This window comes from Lepidochelys olivacea, assembly GCF_965140295.1.
Source record: "Lepidochelys olivacea isolate rLepOli2 genome assembly, chromosome: 24".
NCBI classification, from domain to species: domain Eukaryota; kingdom Metazoa; phylum Chordata; order Testudines; family Cheloniidae; genus Lepidochelys; species Lepidochelys olivacea.
Genome location: NC_140434.1, coordinates 8,756,901 through 8,776,838, shown reverse-complemented (window position 1 = coordinate 8,776,838; position 19,938 = coordinate 8,756,901). Strand labels below are relative to the sequence as shown.

Here is a 19,938-nt window from a genome sequence, read left to right as displayed (position 1 = left end):
CCAATTTATTGGAGCATGAGCTTTCGTGAGCTACAGCTCACTTCATCGGATGCATACCGTGGAAACTAAAGTCTGCTGCAGTTTCCACGGCATGCATCCGATGAAGTGAGCTGTAGCTCACGAAAGCTCATGCTCCAATAAATTGGTTAGTCTCTAAGGTGCCACAAGTACTCCTTTTCTTTTTGCGAATACAGACTAACACGGCTGTTACTCTGAAACCTTTTTTTAAACTGACATTCCTCTCAATAAAAGTTTGTTATTGCAGTTCTGACCACTTTTCTTTCCTTGCTTTTCTGTACAGGAAGATAGCTCACAATCACCATACAACACCACCACCTTTTTCAAATGCATAAGTATTTCAGTAGGATTCCTATTTCCCGCTCTCTCCCAGTCACTTCCAAACCCAGTAGAATTATTTGCTGTGGAAAGAGATCACTGAACAGTTTTCAGCCTATCCATTTCCAATCTGACCCCAACTCCATATTTACAGCCTACAAAATCCTTACTGGCATGGCACATGGCCTAGGACAAGAGACTTCCCTGCTAATTTAATTACTTGGTTTATGTATTTATTTCTAAGAGTGAATACCACGTTTATCTGCTAATCCATGACATAAACCAGTGCGGGCAACCAATCACATGGTTACTTCCACATGCTGCCAGAAGATCTATTCTTCTTCCCCACCCACATTTAAGAAAAAAGCCATTGCTATTTGTAGAGTCAGAAAATAATCCTGAAACAAATTAATGAGAGCGCCTTAAGTTAATTTTCATAAGGCAGATTCTTTACTGTAACTGTCCAACCAAAGCTCAACATCTAAGGCAGAGGTAGTCTATTTTTTGTCAAGGCCCAAATTTCTTGGTCAAGATATAGTCAAGGTCCAGACTCCAGAGAAAATAATAATAAAAAAAACTATAATGATAATAGTACGTAAATAAAAAGATTTTGGGGATCTGTTCAAAAGGATATAGCAGTCTGGATTTTCCCAAGTCTAAGGGATGAAAGAGAGATCCTGTGCTGCGCCATTAGCATCGGGGGAACTTTCTGTACCTCCATTTCCCCATCTGTGTAATGGGAATATCTACTCACATCCCATGGCTATTGGGAAGATTTTCTATCTAAGGTACTTATTAGGTCCCCTTGTATCTGAGTTCAGTCTCACAGTCTGCATTTATCCTCAACACCCGCAAGGTAGAGAAGAACTTGTCTCCTCATTTTACAGACAGGGAACTGAGGTACAGAGAAGCTAAGAGACACTTAAAGTCACAGTCTGGGGCAGAGCAGGGACTTGAATGCAGGTCTTCAAGTCCTAGGCTGGTACCCTAACAACTGGACCATCCTCTTCTCATTTACATTCCTATCTTGTTGTCCTCAGCTTGCCATGATGAGAGAGGAGGAATGAATTAATCAGCAAAAATATCCAAGAGTTTCTTTTCAAATACTGGAATTGAATACGAGTAATATAGCAATGCTTAGCCATTAACTTCTCTATTTCTGTAAAATGAAGATTTTCTCTTCTAACCTGCTTTAGTTCTAACTAGAAGAACTGCTTTAGTTCTAACTTCTGGGTAAATGAAGTCTGACCAAATCTCAGCAAGGTCCTATCAATCTTTCTAGGCATTTGAAGCGATGTAACTACAGCTTTCACCCTTCTGCACAGAAATAACATACACAGCATTTGTAAGTTACTTTTCCTTTGTGTGTCCCATTTCCTTTGGTGCCTACCCCACATGCTTTGAACATTTGTGGTAATTAGATCCTAACCACCCGGAAAACACAAGAAAGTTATTATCCCTCCTTAATTAGCTCTGCTTTGCCCCATAAAAACTCAACACTACCAATTCCCTTGTCCATGTGAGTTCTTCCTCTATATTTCAACAAAGGTCTATGACTGTAGTACAAAAGCAGGTACAGGATATTGCAGTTTGCCTACAACTGGGGGAAGCCATTCCATGGGATCTCTACAAGCTGGAATCCTTAAAATGTTAACATCAAGCCAACTGGAATGACAAACACCAACTAATAAAAAAAATCAACTGTGGCATTTGTTAAAGCCCAACCCTAGATCATCAGTCACACGCCAAGCGCAAAAGTACCTTTTATACCATGCTAACCAGTCATCCCTGACTAATATAACAATCTAACATACAATCACAGAGGGCTTTTATAGTCCCAGACTCTCGAGGGAGCGGGGGGAGGGGGGGTTTGATGCAGAAAAATGCTTTTGACAAGTTTCTTGTTAGGTTGCAGATGGAAAATATTATAGTGATCCAATTAAACTACTGTTTTCCCACTCGCTTATTTTAAACTTAAGTATACGAATGCTAAGAAGGAAGCATGGCCATGGGGTTAAGTCTATGGATGGAGACTGAAGATCTGAGTTTAGTTCCCAGCTGTGTGTGACCCTGAGCAAATCACTTCATCTCCCTGTGTTTCAGTCCCCCTCCATCTCCCTCCCCCTAATGCCCAAAAAGCTATCTTGTCTATTAGAGTAAAATACACCATCTAGCAACAGGTTCAGATAAGGAAGCAACTCCATGGTCTGATTTCTACACCCTTTCAGCAGCGCCTCCTTCCCCAAACCATAAGATAGTCCCTGGTTAAAGGGTCATAAAAGTGGGAGGTGTGCATGCTCAGTGGACCCTATTAGAAATAGAAATGTTTAAGATTTTCTCTTCAATTTATTCAAACTGCCCAGAACACCTGTGTCATGTTCCAGAATCATTAGAGACAATAAAACAATCACACTGAAATGCTAAGCTATAAAACCCCCTTAAAGCTTCCATGACTTGGGCTACTGCACCCCCAGTGTCATCTAGAACAGCTTTATACATGCAGTCTAGATTCCCATCAAGGCACATGGGGGCTTCCACCACTGTGTAAATCTCAAAATGCAGCAGCTGCAAAGCCCAGAAGAATTCCCCAAATCCTTTATCACCCCCACACACCCCAAAAGCCTTCCCTTTGGGAAGCAATGCTTGCTCAGGAACAACGCAACAAGAGGTGCTGCTTATAAGTGGTGCTAAATCAGCAACAAAAGGAGAAAGATGGCGAGAGACTTGCAACCGCTCAGTGGGTTCAGCTGGGATTAGAGAGTCATCAGAACCAAATGCAACACACAGGCCTACTGGGTCCGCTCCCCATGGCAGTTCTAGCACTGGAACCAGTGCAGGGCATTTCTTTAGTTCTTAGAACTATGGTTTAAAGCCAGGATTGTCTAACCTCTTTCTGTATCTCCCTGACACAATCTAGATCACACACTAGGTCCCCACACCTGGTTTATTCAGTGATTTGTCTGGGTCAGTTTGGAGAAAGCCAAAGAAACATCTCCCTCTCTAAAAGCTCCATAACATCCCAATCAGGGAATGCATTCTCTGCCTTCATCCTCCTCTATATTTTTCTGTGGATCTCAACAGTTGGTTAAACATATTACAATGTGCTATTTACTTCTGTTTGCAGCTTTCAGACCTCAGTTTAGCTCCTCCATTCTAAATCACTGTGCTCATTAGGATAACAAGCCCACCAGCTATACACAAAGAAGCAATATAATCTAGAAAGCAGCCAGAGCTGAATTCTTGTGGTTCCTACTTCACCCACAATTTCGACCTGGTGGAACTCCACAGATGTCAGCGATTTAACACAAAAGAAAGGAAAGTGCCCAATGAATATAGAATTTCATACATGAAGCTGTGAAGAGTTAAAGCTCTTGAAGTGCATTGTTTTTTGTGACTCCTTGTAAGCGCTTAGGGAGACCTAATGGAACAGAGTGATTGCATTTTAAAAAATGTCCCAGTCCTGCCTGCCTTGAATAAAGACTGTTAGCACTGTAGCATTAGGACTGGCAAGCAAACAGGAATACTGGATGGAGAGTCAATAAGACATCTGGTCTCTATTATACTATGTTGCTTTTCGTTTTCCTCAGCATTCATGATTTACTGCATCTCATTCCAGCTCCAGATATTTTTCAGAACACACTAATCAGGCTGGGGAGGGGGGGAATAAAGCAATTTCAATATGCACTGAATCAAGACTTCATTTTCAACTCTGCCTCCACTATATAGACTCTCTGCATTGCCACTGCACTTTTCAGTGGATCACAAAGTGCTTTACAAATATTAACCCTTGCAACTTTCCCCCTGAAGAGGCTATTCTTACTTTTAAAAGTGGGAAACCGAGGCACAGAAGGAAAGTGACTAGACCAAGATCACATAGGGAGGCTGTAACAGAATGCTATAAGCAGCATTTAAACAAAGACCATGATAAATTCTTCTTATCGGAGAATGTATCTTCCTCCGCCTAGTATGAAATTCCTTTAGTAGGAGAAAAATTCTTCTCTCGGCATCAGCACAGATGGATTGCCAGCCATTTTCACACCTGGCTGAACTGGATTAAACCTGAACACGACATACATATCTCATCCATTCAAAAGCCAGACATGCTCAAGGGACAAATTGTGCCCTGAAGGCTGCACCCTATTCTACAACAAAACATTTTCTGTGCTTTTTTTTTTTCCCCCACAAACTGTACTCACAAAAAATGTAGCTTGGCAGAATTTGATTTTTATCCTTTCATAATTTCAAAGGGTAACACTGATCTTTACTTTTAAGCATTTTTTTTTCTTACTTTTATCAATTTAAAATTTTCACAAAACTGAGTTTTAAACATTTTTTTCCCCAATTTTCATTTATTTAAATGTTCACAATTTGTGGGAAATTATGGGTGGTCAGACAATTACTTAACAACAGTAGATGCTGAGATTCAAAAAGTCACAGCTTTATAATTGTTAAAACACAAAATGACATCACACATCAAATAATACAAAGTAAAGAGCCTTAAATCAAACTCTCAAAGCTCTCAAGCAGCATTTTACCTACTCTGTCTAGCTGTCAATCTCTATCATCATCGATGGAAATATTTTTTCCATCAGTTTTGGTGCGTACGATTAAATCAACATGTTCCAATAAAAATCTAACCCTTCCAAGCCTAAGAATAAATTTAAATAATAAATAGCAGAGGGAGAGCAAGATTAAGAGGCACAAGGAGGAGAGGAGATGTTTTTCAGTTGAGATTTTGTGCAAGATGGGAAGTCAGTGAGGCGGAGAGATGAAGAGAGGCTATTCTGGGGGCCAGGAGACACACAGAGGAAAGACTTTGCACACCAACGGTGGTAGTGTGAATGGGCAGAGGAGGCTAGTATTAAGAGTCTTGATCCTGCCTCTGGCCCTGATCCAGCAAAGCACTTAAGTACAGGCTTAATTTATCAAACTCTTTGGCCACTAGGTTCCAGGCAGCCACCTCCTCGTTTCTGTATCTGACCTACATCCCAACTGGTGTTACAATATGGGGTCCTACCCAGAGTGTGACCCATGTTATGACACCTATAAGGTCCAGGCTAGATGCTGAAATTAGGACCATGGCTACCTGGAACTGGCTGCATTGTGTGAATTCCCAAGTTTATTCCTTACCTCTATAAATCCGCAGAAAAGAAGGACAGACTCTCCCACAATACCCAATGCAGCACAGTTTGCTGTGGTGCTAAGAACCACGGGATGTGCCCACGAGAGAGAGGTAGAGCCAGTAATGGCACCCAGGAGTCCTCCGTCCCAGTCTCCTGCTCTAACTACTAGCCTGCACTCCAGGAAGTACGATGTAAAAACATAGGACAGGAACAGTAAAGGATGGACTGTCAATGAGTACTCAGGGACGCCTTAATATAGGAATCGTAGTCGATGTGTCCTTCTGAGCCTTTGTGGTGTGCCACAGCAAGGTCAAAGGAAACCTGTAGTTGATAGATCTGTGGACACCATGTAAAATTAATCCAGCTATTTTCCCACTGAATCAATAGGGTCACCACATACATGCATCAAAGCAGTACACCAAAACTCTAATGCACCTGCCCAGTAGCTGCTTTTCTCAATCAATAATTGCGCGGGGGTTTTATGCTCTATTGTAGGAGCCAGAAAGAGTATCAGCTAAAGAGACTGCTCACCAATGGCTTGATCCCACTTAGCTACTCAGCACCAAGTACCTCATTTCAGCACAAGCACAGTGGCTGGTTTTGCAAGTCGGCACTAATAATGCACTACGTGGACCACAAATCAGGACAGAGCTCCAAATAGTTTGACAAGTGGGCTGAAGTTTCTGCTACAGTCTGACCTCATAAAAATGCTCGGGTTAGAAGCATTTGACATCTCGTCACGGTTCTGCAAGGTTTCATTTTATGCTGGATTTGATTCAGCCAACTCTGCATTACTTAAATAGTAACAAGTCTGGGGCTCATGTGACCAGGACGAGGCATTACTCCTAAATTTGGATTAAAACGGATCTACTCTGCAGGGTATGCCACAAGGAATAATGACAAATGATCTCAAAGACATTATAGAAATGACTAAGAAATTGCTGCTCCACAGTCACATGAGGGATACAGGCTAGCAGTAAACTCCTTGCACAAAGACCTCTGCACCCAAAATCTCTGTTAATAGCAAACTACTAATACTTTGTCCTTCTGTAGCACTTTTCAGAGGACTGAGGCCCTTTATTCATTTAGCTTCCCTACCCCACTCTGAAGAAAAGATCCCATGCTGGAGTGGAGAAACGAAGGCAACCTGACCAAGATCACAAAGGAAGCCACATCTCGTGACTTGCAGATCTGTACCATAAAACCATACTTCCTTCATTCCCTCTCCACGAGTTATAACTTGTGATGAAAAATAATTAAATCCAGTGACTTATTTTTAAAATTAATTTTTCCATAATAAAAAAATGTTGTGGTCTGATTTTCAGAGGTACTGCACTACCCCAGCTCTCTCAGTGCTCAACGAGAGCTGCAAGGGCTCAAACTCCTTTGGAAATGGGACCTTAATGTCCAGACTAAGCAAAATTATGAACAAGTCAGATCATCTCACAAGGCAGAGTTTGAGACCCACCATAAACATATTTAACTGCAGCAGCAATTCTATCAACTTGCTACTCTCAAAAACACTTCAACAATAATTTGCTCTTCTCTAGCTCCTTCATCTCCAAGTACTTTGCAAACATTAATCACCAACCTCTTTTTAACAGAGATAAATCAAAGCCTGGTCTACACAAAGTTAGGCTGACCCAGCTATGCTGCTATGGGGTATGAAAAATCCACAGCCCTCAGCAACCGTCACTAATAACTCTAGGGTACACTGTGCTACGTCAATGGAAGAATACCACCTCTCGAGGAGGTGGATTACCTACGCTGACGGGAGAACCCTTCCTGTCAGCATAGATAGTGTCTACGCTGCAGCTGTGCTGCTGTAGCTTTTCAAGTGTAGACAAGCCCTATGGTACAGTGGTGTAATCTGGTCTGGCAATTCCTATCTAGAGCAGCAGCCTGTCTCCAACAATGATCAGTACCAAGCGTTTCAGAGGTAGAAACCCTGCAGCAGGTAGTTATGGGCTAAGTTTCCTGTAAGCTGTGCAGCTGCATGGCATCCTTCTTAGCACCACACAGGCGCTCAGGGAACCCGCCCAGGGACTTGCCATGGCCGGAGTGCGCCCGGCCCCAACTCAGCCACAACTGGGGCGCCCTGACCCAGCCCTGCCACCACGCCCCTCCCCTGGCCCAAACATAGACACAGCCCAGATCTGCCAGGGGAGGGGCACCTATCCTGTGACCCCAGCCCCGGAGCTGCTGCGGTGGGGAGAGGCATCTCTCCCCCCTAGCCCAGGTGCTGCTGCGGGGAGTCCTCTCTCCCCACCATAGCTCCGAGCACCCTCCTGCACCCCAACCCCTTCATCCCCGGCCCCACCCGAGCCCGCACCCCCAGCCAGAGCCCTCACACCTCTGCACTCCAACCCTCTGCCCCAGCCCTGAGCCCCCTCCCACACTCCAAACCCCTCAGCCCCACCCCCACCACATGAATTTTGCTATGTGCACCAATATGAAGGTGATGTGTCACACATCACTTCCATATTGGTGCACATAACAAAATTCATTCTGCACATTCAGCCTGCCCCAAGGGAGTTTCCTCTTAGCCCCCCAATAGTTAGAAGATTGTTTATGCCCTGAAGCTTGAAGTTTATAACCCTTCCAAAGCTCTTGCGTGTATATATATATTTATTATTTTAACAAGAATATCCTGAGTTATCAATATTTGAATTAAGAGGTGAAGTGACTTGCACAGAGTTAGTCCAAGAGCTGGGAAGAGAACCCAGTGGATCAAACTCCCAGTCCCCTGCTCTGACTGTTATAATGCCTCTGACAGGAATGGCTCATCTTTAGTTGTTCCAAACATGGAGACCTAAATTTAGCAGCAATCTAAGGACCACAAGACTGGAGTTTCTACTAAAGTCACATTCGGATTTCCAGAAGAGAAGTCAGTCTTATTACTGGAGTTTTCTATTTCCACCAAGTGGAAGCTGCAGTCTTAGGCCCTGACCCTGCAGCTGGATCCACACAGGCAGATCCCCTGCACCCACGTGAACCACGGACTTCAATTATCATTACTAGATGTGGACCACAGTTAGCACAGAGGGCAATATAAATATAGCACATTGCCCAGCTCATAAAGCCAGAGTAGGTGAAATCTCTCAGCTTTCCTAAACATTAACAAAACCATTAAGACAAGAGAGCAGAATGACCTGAGAAGGGGCTGGGAGTAAGGATCCCCTGGTCCCGTTCCCAGTTCTGCAATTGACTTGCTCTGTGACTTTGGGCAAATTATTTCACACAGCTGTTCCTCAAGTTTTACCATGTGTAGAATGCTTTGAGGTCCTCAGACCGAAGCTGCCATGAGAGTGCAAAGTATTACCTGTGTCTAGATACCAGAAGGTGAATGAATGGACAGGGCAATACATATTGACCATTTGATTGTAACGCCTACAGAACTATCAACTTGGAGCATCTTCTGCAGGAACAGGTCAGAAGAACATAAGAACAGCCATACTGGGTCAGACCAAAGGTCCATCTAACCCAGTATCCAGTCTTCTGACAGTGACCAATGTCAGGTGCCCCAGAGGGAATGAACAGAGGTAATCAGGTGATATCAGTGCTGCTGATATACTGTCTACCATGAAAATCTAATGTTAATAAAAACTGCCTCTGGGAAGGCCACTTGCCTAGCATATCAAATAATTTTTAAAATCCTTAAGTAGTTCTTTCAGGCATTTTTACAAAGCACAGGAAGGACAAGATGGCTCAATGGATTGGTTATGGACTACAAAACCCTCCACATCTAAGCTGTTCAGATTCAGCCCTGGTCATTAACAACTGAAAGATGTTACCTGAGGGCCGACAGAATGAGCTGGGGCGGGGGGGGGGGGAGAGGTCTGAGTCCAGTTCCTAAAAATCTATTATCATATCAGAAAATGCAGCACTACAAGGATTTGCAGCAGATCAGTCAATGACTGACAAGAATACAGGCCTGTCAGGACTGACAAGTCATTATAATGGTTAATGTTGAGATCAGGATTAAAGCAAAGCATAGGAGATGCTTGTATTGCCACTGTCCATTCTGTACCTGTTAAAGGGATATTCACAGGACTTTGGTCTCTGGGCACCAAATCAATCCAGCATCTTTCACCAGCACCACCATCTGTTTCTCTCTCTCTCTCTCTCTCTCACACACACACACACACACACACTCACTCACTATATATTTCTCAGAGATTATGAAGCATTTAAAACAGAAGGTCTGATTGCTTGGGGATAACGAATTACGAAACGACAATCCATCAGTCTGTTGCATACCTGGTGCAATCGTATCCAACACAGCAGCTTCTCCCTCCTTGAATGCATGCACACCAATATGATCGAGCTATTCATCTTTGACAATGCGGACTCAAGTGGATTCCCAGAGATGATTCTAATCAGCTGTTTGAAGGAGGGGAGAAAAAACGATGCTACTCAGGCATAAAAAGATTCCCTTGTAACTGAAATAGACCAAACAAGCCCTGGTTGCTGCTTGGCTGCATTCAACAACAATCCATAGCTGTTTGAATAATAAATACCAAACACGTGTAAGTCTGCAACCCAGTTGAAACCATGGACCCTGGAAAACCAGCTTTGTCCATCCCCCAGTACACCCAGGGCAGAATCCCTCCTCCCCAGCTTTACAAGACAATTAAGGCTCCATCCAACCCTTTAAGTTTTCTCTTTTTCAAAAGAAGGTGAAATTTGGCTGCTGCAGTAAGAGACTGGTTACAAATCACATCAGAAAAAGACAGGGCTAACCACATCACAGAGAACAAACTCTTCTGGAGTTCATAGGTCTGGGGGCGAGGGGGCAGAATTTATTCAAAGCAATAGCTAGAAATGCCAACACAAGAATCACCACTGCCTCTCCATCCCAGCAACTGGAAGGAAATTAAAAAGACACCAGAACAATTCCTGTCTCCAGTCCCAGCTTTGGGGAATTTCTTTTTGCCCTGGGCTGTTACTGTTAGTGGCATTTACTGGGGGAGAGACAGAAAAGACTTAGCACCAGCTATGCCACCATAAGGAATTACAAGCCCGTTCACTGAGTGGGAAGAAGGGGGGTAACCACATGAAGTGGGGACCACCCCAGAAAAGAGAAGGATAAAATCCCTGGAAAACGGAGGTGGTTACACAAGGGCAGAGAAATTCAATCACTGGAAGAAGAATCCCAGAGAGGCTGCCTAGATAGAGGGAGGAAACTATAACTCCACAGGAGACAGTGCAGGAACTGGAGAATACCCCAGGAAGGGGAGTAAATGGGGTGGGGGGGACAGGAGGGGTTAGTTATGAGAAAATCCCAACAAGGGACAGCTAAGCATGAGGGGCCTGGATGGCAGCCCCTGCAATGGGGAGAATAGGAGAGATTTCACTATGGGAGGAGGAGGCAGGGGGGCTCTCTTAGGAGCAACCTGGGGGAAAGGCTTCAGGATGTCCTAGTTGGGGAGGGGGACAGCTGGAGGTGGGGCAGCACAGAGATTTCAAGAGTGGCAGCAACCTTGGAGTGAAGGTCGCATGAGGGGTCCACAGGAAGACACAGACATGGGGGAGGTGGGGGAGAGGAGAAGGAGGACGTTTTAGTGACCCCAATGGAATGGGTCCCACTGGGCAGGGGGAAGATGGAGGACCTATAAGGGGGACTCAAAAAGAGGAAATCAGGGGATGATGAGGGGCTCTAAGGGGGATGGAGGGGGATGGTTGTGGGGAAGGCTGAAGAGGGGGCTGTAGGGTGAACTGGAGGGGGGACAGAGTGGGGGAAGGGGACACCGAGTGAGGGGAGTGAGCAGGCTGGAGGAGGTGAGGAGAAGCTGGGGAATGAAGGGGGACCCTGGCGGGTGAGGACAGGGGGAGGCGAGAAGAATTTAAAAAGGAGATAAGGGGGAACTGGAGGGAGAAGGGGGAGGGGACCCAGAGAGGGAGGTGGGGAAAGTGGGGGGGCAGGGGATCCAGCGGGGGGAGGGGAATGCTGTGAGGAGTGGGGAGCCCGGGGGGCCCTCAGGATGTGCTGAGGGTGGCAGGGGACCCAGGGAGGGGGTTGGGGGAAGCGGGGAGCCAGGGACCCAACTGGGGGGTGAAGGTAAAGTGGGGGGCCAGGGATCCAGCAGGGGGTTGGGGGGAAAGAGGGGGGCAAGGGACCCAGCGGGGGGGGAATACTGTGAGGAGGGGGCCCGAGGGGAGGAAGTGGGGGGCCGGGGACCCAGCGGGGGGGGGTTACTGTGAGGAGGGGGTCCATGCGGAGACCGAGCGGGGGGCCGGGGACCCAGCGGGGTGGGGAATGCTGTGAGGAGGGGGCCCGAGGGGAGGAAGTGGGGGGCCGGGGACCCAGCGGGGGGGGTTACTGTGAGGAGGGGGCCCGAGGGGAGGAAGTGGGGGGCCGGGGACCCAGCGGGGGGGAATGCTGTGAGGAGGGGGCCCGAGGGGAGGAAGTGGGGGGCCGGGGACCCAGCGGGGGGGAATGCTGTGAGGAGGGGGCCCGAGGGGAGGAAGTGGGGGGCCGGGGACCCAGCGGGGGGGGGTTACTGTGAGGAGGGGGCCCGAGGGGAGGAAGTGGGGGGCCGGGGACCCAGCGGGGGGGGTTACTGTGAGGAGGGGGCCCGAGGGGAGGAAGTGGGGGGCCGGGGACCCAGCGGGGGGGGTTACTGTGAGGAGGGGGCCCGAGGGGAGGAAGTGGGGGGCCGGGGACCCAGCGGGGTGGGGAATGCTGTGAGGAGGGGGCCCGAGGGGAGGAAGTGGGGGGCCGGGGACCCAGCGGGGGGGGTTACTGTGAGGAGGGGGCCCGAGGGGAGGAAGTGGGGGGCCGGGGACCCAGCGGGGGGGGAATGCTGTGAGGAGGGGGCCCGAGGGGAGGAAGTGGGGGGCCGGGGACCCAGCGGGGGGGAATGCTGTGAGGAGGGGGCCCGAGGGGAGGAAGTGGGGGGCCGGAGACCCAGCGGGGGGGGGGTTACTGTGAGGAGGGGGCCCGAGGGGAGGAAGTGGGGGGCCGGGGACCCAGCGGGGGGGGTTACTGTGAGGAGGGGGCCCGAGGGGAGGAAGTGGGGGGCCGGGGACCCAGCGGGGGGGGTTACTGTGAGGAGGGGGCCCGAGGGGAGGAAGCGGGGGGCCGGGGACCCAGCGGGGTGGGGAATGCTGTGAGGAGGGGGCCCGAGGGGAGGAAGTGGGGGGCCGGGGACCCAGCGGGGGGGGTTACTGTGAGGAGGGGGCACGAGGGGAGGAAGTGGGGGGCCGGGGACCCAGCGGGGGGGGTTACTGTGAGGAGGGGGCCCGAGGGGAGGAAGCGGGGGGCCGGGGACCCAGCGGGGGGGGGAATGCTGTGAGGAGGGGGCCCGAGGGGAGGAAGCGGGGGGCCGGGGACCCAGCGGGGTGGGGAATGCTGTGAGGAGGGGGCCCGAGGGGAGGAAGTGGGGGGCCGGGGACCCAGCGGGGGGGGGTTAGTGTGAGGAGGGGGCCCGAGAGGAGGAAGTGGGGGGCCGGGGACCCAGCGGGGTGGGGAATGCTGTGAGGAGGGGGCCCGAGGGGAGGAAGTGGGGGGCCGGGGACCCAGCGGGGGGGGTTAGTGTGAGGAGGGGGCCCGAGGGGAGGAAGTGGGGGGCCGGGGACCCAGCGGGGGGGGTTACTGTGAGGAGGGGGCTCGTGGTGGGGGAAGTGCGGGGCGGGGGGCCCGGGGGGGGCAGAGGAATGACTGAGGGGGGCCGGGGACACAGCGGGGGGGGAAGTGGGGGGGCGCGAGGGGTCCCCGGTGGGGGTGGGGGTGGGGGGAGCCCTGCGGGAGGAACTCCCCTCCCCCCCCGCCGCGGAGCCCGCCCTGTCGCTCACCTGCCGGCGGGGGACGCGGCTCCCTCCCCAGCCGGGACCCGCCGGCAGCAGCCGCCGCAGCCTCCGCACAGCAGCAGGCCCCAGCTCCGGGGCTGCCCGCCGCGCCGCCTGAGGGGCCTTCACCCCCACCACAGGGACGGGGAAAGGCGCCCCAAAAATTACCGCGCCCCCAAGCCCCAGAGTCCCCTTGCCGCGCGCTCACGGGGGGGGGGCCCTACCCTCCTCCTCGCGGGGGGGAGTGCTAGGACGCAAGGACCCCGGACACCTATAGAAACCTATGCGCTCTGCAGGGGTGGCTACTTCATTGCCTGATCAGAAAGGGGCCCAGGCGAGTCCATGGCTCGGGCAGGCTGCAGCTGGGGCAGCCAGGGGGGGAGCTGGGGGCGTTGCACAAGGGAAACAAACTTGCATGTGACATAAACGCAGCAAAGATGCGTCCCCGCCTCCCTGGGCTTTGCAGGGACTCAGAGGGGAGTTGTGGCCAAAGAAAGAAAGAAAGAAAATTGTGCAAGTTTGGGCACGTTTCAATATTGCACTAAAAAAAATCCCTTTCTTCAGCAGCCATAAACTTTGCAATGTTAGTTTGGGGGAGGGGGTTACCCACAGTTTTTCAGAGGGGTTTGGTCACGGTACGTGGAACGGGTTCCTCTCCCACCCCTTGTATTTTTGTTGTTGTTTGCTCCAGTTTTGTAATTGAGGGTGGCTGTGGGATTAGAAACTCTACCGGTTTTAGTGTTTGTCATTTTTTTTCAAGGGGGCATAATTTTGGGTTTTCATGAACCATCCATTTTGCCGGCTTTTTGTTGGGATGTATTTTTGGTAGCTAAAGCCTTGATCCTGCAGAGACTTGCGCAGTACTTTGCTATAAGAAAAGGAGGACTTGTGGCACCTTAGAGACTAACCAATTTATTTGAGCATAAGCTTTCGTGAGCTACAGCTCACTTCATCGGATGCGTACTGTGGAAACTGCCCACAGACTAACACAGCTGTTACTCTGAAACCTGTTACTTTGCTATAGGCATTGTGGGTAATAATAATACTTTACGACAGGTTTCAGAGTAACAGCCGTGTTAGTCTGTATTCGCAAAAAGAAAAGGAGGACTTGTGGCACCGAGTTGTCACTTTGGATGGGCTATCACCAGCAGGAGAGTGAATTTGTGTGGGGGGGTGGAGGGTGAGAAAACCTGGATTTGTGCTGGAAATCACTTTAGATAAGCTATTACCAGCAGGACAGTGGGGTGGGAATAGGTATTGTTTCATATTCTCTGTGTATATATAAAGCCTGCTGCAGTTTCCACGATATGCATCTGAGGAAGTGAGCTGTAGCTCACGAAAGCTTATGCTCTAATAAATTGGTTAGTCTCTAAGGTGCCACAAGTCCTCCTTTTCTTTTTAATAATACTTTAGTTGTTATCTAGTACTATTCATCAGTAGACCTAAAGGTGTTGTACAGATGAGAGCTGTATCATTTCCCCCACTTTATAGAGCAGGGAAAGGAGGGTAATAAGATAACAAGAATTTTAGTTATAAGCTAGGGACGCATCAACTAGAAGTAACGGAGGAGGAAAAGGACCTTGGAGTATTGGTTGATCATAGGTTGACTATGAGCTGCCAATGTGATATGGCTGTGAAAAAAGCTAATGTCGTCTTGGGATGCATCAGGAGAGGTATTTCCAGTAGGGATAAGGAGGTTTTAGTACCGTTATATAAGGCACTGGTGAGACCTCACCTGGAATACTGTGTGCAGTTCTGGTCTCCCATGTTTAAGAAGGATGAATTCAAACTGGAACAGGTACAGAGAAGGGCTACTAGGATGATCCGAGGAATGGAAAACTTGTCTTATGAAAGGAGACTCAGGGAGCTTGGCTTGTTTAGCCTAACTAAAAGAAGGTTGAGGGGAGATATGATTGCTCTCTATAAATATATCAGAGGGATAAATACCAGAGAGGGAGAGGAATTATTTAAACTCAATACCAATGTGGACACAAGAACAAATGGATATAAACTGGCCACTAGGAAATTTAGATTAGAAATTAGACGAAGGTTTCTAACCATCAGAGGAGTGAAGTTTTGGAATAGCCTTCCGAGGGAAGTAGTGGGGGCAAAAGATCTATCTTGCTTTAAGATTAAACTCGATAAGTTTATGGAGGAGATGGTATGATGGGATAACATGGTTTTGGTAATTAAATATTCATGGTAAATAGGCCCAATGGCCTGTGATGGGTTTTTAGATGGGGTAAGATCCAAGTTACCCGGGAAAGAATTTTCTGTAGTATCTGGCTGATGAATCTTGCCCATATGCTCAGGGTTTAGCTGATCGCCATGTTTGGGGTCGGGAAGGAATTTTCCTCCAGGGCAGATTGGAAGGCCCTGGAGGTTTTTCGCCTTCCTCTGTAGCATGGGGCACGGGTCACTTGCTGGAGGATTCTCTGCTCCTTGAGGTCTTCAAACTACAATTTGAGGACTTCAATAGCACAGATATAGGTGTGAGGTCTTTTTTAGGAGTGGTGGGTGAAATTCTGTGGCCTGCATTGTGCAGGAGGTCAGACTAGATGATCATAATGGTCCCTTCTGACCTAAATATCTATGAATCTATGAATCTATGAGGGGAAGTGATTTGCCCCAGGTCACCTGGCACACCCCAGAATAAAATCCACATTTCCCAACCTAGTTCAGCACTCTAGCCACTAGACCACACTGCTTGTTGCTGTAATACTCAATAGGACAACCCACAGTGTGTAAAGTTAAGCATGCTAGCAGAGCCCAGATCCTCCAAATACATACATGCTTAACTTTACTATGATGAGTGTAATGCTTAATTTGTAATGAAAAAGGTATTGGGGCTCAGGCAATTTTTTTACATTCATAACTGATGCAGCAAGCACAGAGATGCCAGGGCTATGAACTGCTAAGCCTAGAAGTGCCGGGGCTTAGCCCTGGCACAAATTAACCACTGGATGATTAGCTCTATTGAACTCAGTGAAGCTGCAGATAGGAGTAGAGTTAAAGCATGTGTGTAAATGTTTGTAGGATCAGAACCTAAGTTGCTGGTTTGACTTGCAGTTGCAGCAATGTTTGGCCGGTCATTATTATTTGTAATTTCATTATTCTATTATTATTATTCATCAACTTTGGTGTTATTAATTATTTGAATGGTGAAGGTTGGTATGAATATTGCAGGCTCTGGTGTGCATTTTCATTTGTATTTTGGATCACAGTATTTTACTTTCTACAGTTTTGCAATTTTGGATTGCTGCTAAATTGGCATTTCCTAAGTCCCAAGTTCTGTCTCAGCTCAGGGTGAAATTTTCAAAATGCCTAAGTGATTTAGGCACCTATGTGCCATTGACTTTCAATTACACTTAGCTGCCTGAGGCCCAGAGGTCTTATGTGCCTAAATACCCTTGAGGATTGGCACCTCAGGAGTCTGTCTCTTTTGAAAATGACACCTAGAGCTGTATGCATGAAGTGGCAGTAAGTGACTTAGATGCTTTTGAAAATTTCACCTTTAACAGGAATTTGTTCCCACAATGTTGAAGGCTGGGTTGTCCCCACATCTAATTTTTGTTGCTGCGGTTTTCATTGGGAGCTCGTACTTGTCAGAGTTTGGCAAGGTGAATTGGAAATGTGCAAGTGCCAGAATATTGTGATTTCACATCTACTTAGCGGTAGGTAGTGCCTAAAGATCCACAAGGTTGGACCCCACTGGGCGGAGGGGTTGTATTAATATTAAATGATAGCCCACACCCCAAAGAGTCTACGATCTAAAAGACAAGACAGCAGAGGCAAATGAGAATATATATTCCCCCTCTTGTTCCTGTGCAAGGCGGTACGTGGCAGCAGATCTGCAGTAATAATTGAGTTCATATACCAGGTTGATGGGCACACCGAAAGTAGAGACTGAGACACAGATGAGATGAATTGTTCTACTGCTCCTTCTCAGACTCAGGGTTTATTTTTGAATAGGGAGATGTGTAGCCAAATATAAAGATGCTTGGCTAGTGGTGGGTCTCCTAGGTCTTTGAGTTGCTTTATTATATGGTATTTCAATTTATGTGTTGTTAAATGCTGGATGCTGAAGAATACTGAGCTAAGGCCTCGATTGTGCAAAGACTTAAGCACAGAGTTAACTTCATGGGCCGAGTCTAGTCCCAATGGGACTAAAGCACATGTTTAAATGCTTTGCTGAATAGGAATAGATTTAAATGTGTGTTTAGGTCACATGGGGCCATGGTGATTCGGTCTCCTATCTTGTAGCCTAGGAACACACCAAACCACAGTTGCTTTGTAACATCTCTCACTGTGTGAAGCTGACCCTTGTGTGTATGTTGTTAGGATGGCAGCCTCTGAAAAATCCCATAGCCATGGAAATACAGCACCTCTGGGGTAGGTGAAAACATGACTACTTGACATGGGGAGGAGGGAAGAGCACAAACCACACACTTGTCCAAGAGCACAAACCACACATCTTCTGCCCTTATCAAAGGTGCAAGGACAACCAGCAGGAAGTCTAACTCACTCTCAGCTGTCTGTGAACCCTCTGAAGCATGAATCATTCAGTCACACTCAAGAGCCTGATAATAACAATAAAGTTTCCTAATAATACTTAGCTTCCATCTAAGTACTTGACATCAGTAGATCTCACAGTGCTTTAAAGGAGGTCACTGTCATTATCTCCATCCCTTTGTTACATATGGGGAAACTGAGGCACAGAGCAGTGACTTGCCCAAGGTCATTAGACCCTAGGACTCCTGAGTCCCAGTCCAGTATTCTAGCTGCTAGGCGAGACTGAACCATGTCTCCCTTGCCACGGAGTGCACAAATGTGGGAGTCTGTTTCTTTCTCTGGGAGAAGATTCCCATCCTTGATCCCCTCTAGTGGGGAGACAGGAGCTCAGTCTGTCCTCGGCCCCTTTGCTAAAGTGGACAGCGAGTGGGGGAGCAGTTAGTGACCTTAGTGCTGGTGATCCGGATGCCGATTGCTACCAACCCGGGCAGGACTCGAATCTGTGTCCATTTGGCCTGTGGGCGAGATGAGTTCTGTGAGTCTTAGCCCAGTTCATAGTGAAGAGCGGTTCCTGTTGTCTGGGGGCTCTGCAGGGAGTCCCAAGGATTACGTGGGAGGCCAAACTTCCCTCTCCGCCCAAGGAGTTACTCCTGGATGAGCTGGGAAGGGGGGGAAACTGGCGCTCCCATTGCCTGCACTGGTGCTGTACAGTGGCACCTCCTAGCTCAGCAATCAGCCAGCTGGGCCAGACTCTGAAATGAGCTCAGAACATCGGGACCATCCAGCCATGCTGGGAGCTGCTGCCTGAAAACCTGGCCCTTGCCTGGGTGAGCTGAGCTCTGGGAAATCTGACCTTGATGGTGGGAGCTTGGAAAGGAGATCCGAGATTCCAGCAAATGGGACCTTCCCACCCCTACCTCACCAGGCCCTTTGCTCAGCCGACATGAGTGCAAAAAAACCCAAAGACGCCTGGCCTAAACCTGCCCGGCAGCTGGGGGGTTAAAACCAGCCCAGCTATTTCTGGCTTCCAGAGCAACTTTTCCATGGTAAGTTAAATGAATGAACAGGGCCTGACCCCATAGGTTGGGCAGCGGCAGCCGCACAAACAGCAGAGGCAGCTGCCAGACATCGCAATGCTTTCCAGTAATGGCCACGCTACCTTAGTTACCCTCCCGAGTCTCCTACCCCCAGCAGAATGCCAGCAGCTGGCGTTGCCCCGGAGTGCGCACCGAGCCTCAGGGACTCATTAGCTAATGTTCATGAATGGCTGCAGTGATTCTATTCAGAGTCACTTGGGAGCCGTTCTTAATTTGGTCCGAGGCTGCCGTCTCGTCACACGGCATTGGTAAAGGCCCCGTGGCTTGTGGAAAAAGCCTGTGTGAGGTGGTAGCAGGGTCCCTGCTTAACAGAAGGGCATAGAGGTGGGAAGGGACTGGTCTAGGGTCACACTGCACATCAGTGGCAGAGCTGAAATTAGAACCCATGGATCCTGGTGCCTCATCCCTTGCTCTGGCCATTATGCCATGCTCCCTTCTAGAGGTGGGGGCAGAACCCAGGCATCCAGCTGCCCAAGCCCCTGCTCTAACCACTAGACTCTTCTTCCCTCACAGAGCGGGGAACAGAACCCACCAGTCCTGACTCCCAGCTCCCATATTCTAACCACTAGCTCCCCACTCCTTTCCCAAAACCCAGATATCCTGACTCCTAGCCGCTGCTCTAACCACTAGACCCCACTCACCTCCCAGAATTGGAACAGAACCCAGGACTCCTGGCACCCTGTCCTAGCCTGTGCTTTAAGCCACAAACCCATCCTCCCACTCGAGAGGTCAGGTCTGACCTACATTCAAAACTCGTTCTGCTGGTTCTCGTGCAGGGATCGGAGAGCAGAGGGGAATCCCATGCCACTCAAGAGCACTAGGCGTTTCACTGGAATGTCCCAGGGTTTCCCACAGAAGCGCAGCAACCCCCAAGAAGAAGGGCTGGGTCTCTTTGGAGTGAATATCTGAGGGAGCTGCTCCTAACCGGCTCTCTGGCTCCTCGTCTATGACTCCCTGCAGATTGGACTTCACAGGCAATAGTGAGCTGTGCTCAGACTGGCCCAGTGCTACGGTTAATAATCATTTGCAATGTTATTAAGTGTATTACAGTAGCACCCAGGTGCCCCAACTGAGATTAG

At 48.7% G+C, this 19,938-nt stretch overlaps 1 protein-coding gene across 3 annotated transcripts in view; it reads right to left on the bottom strand.

Annotated features, from left to right (window-relative positions):
* Positions 1–13,410, bottom strand: part of PI4KB (phosphatidylinositol 4-kinase beta) — a 59,015-nt gene extending 45,605 nt beyond the window's left edge. The window contains exons 1-2 of one of the 3 annotated variants that reach the window (XM_084613981.1): positions 13,257–13,410; positions 9,720–9,842 (exon numbers count right to left, since the gene is read on the bottom strand). The gene's annotated coding sequence lies outside the window, so the exon portion shown is untranslated. The remainder of the gene's footprint in view (positions 1–9,719; positions 9,843–13,256) is intronic. The other 2 variants (XM_084613983.1, XM_084613982.1) reach the window with 2 other exon arrangements.
* Between the last annotated feature and the right edge of the window lie 6,528 nt (positions 13,411–19,938).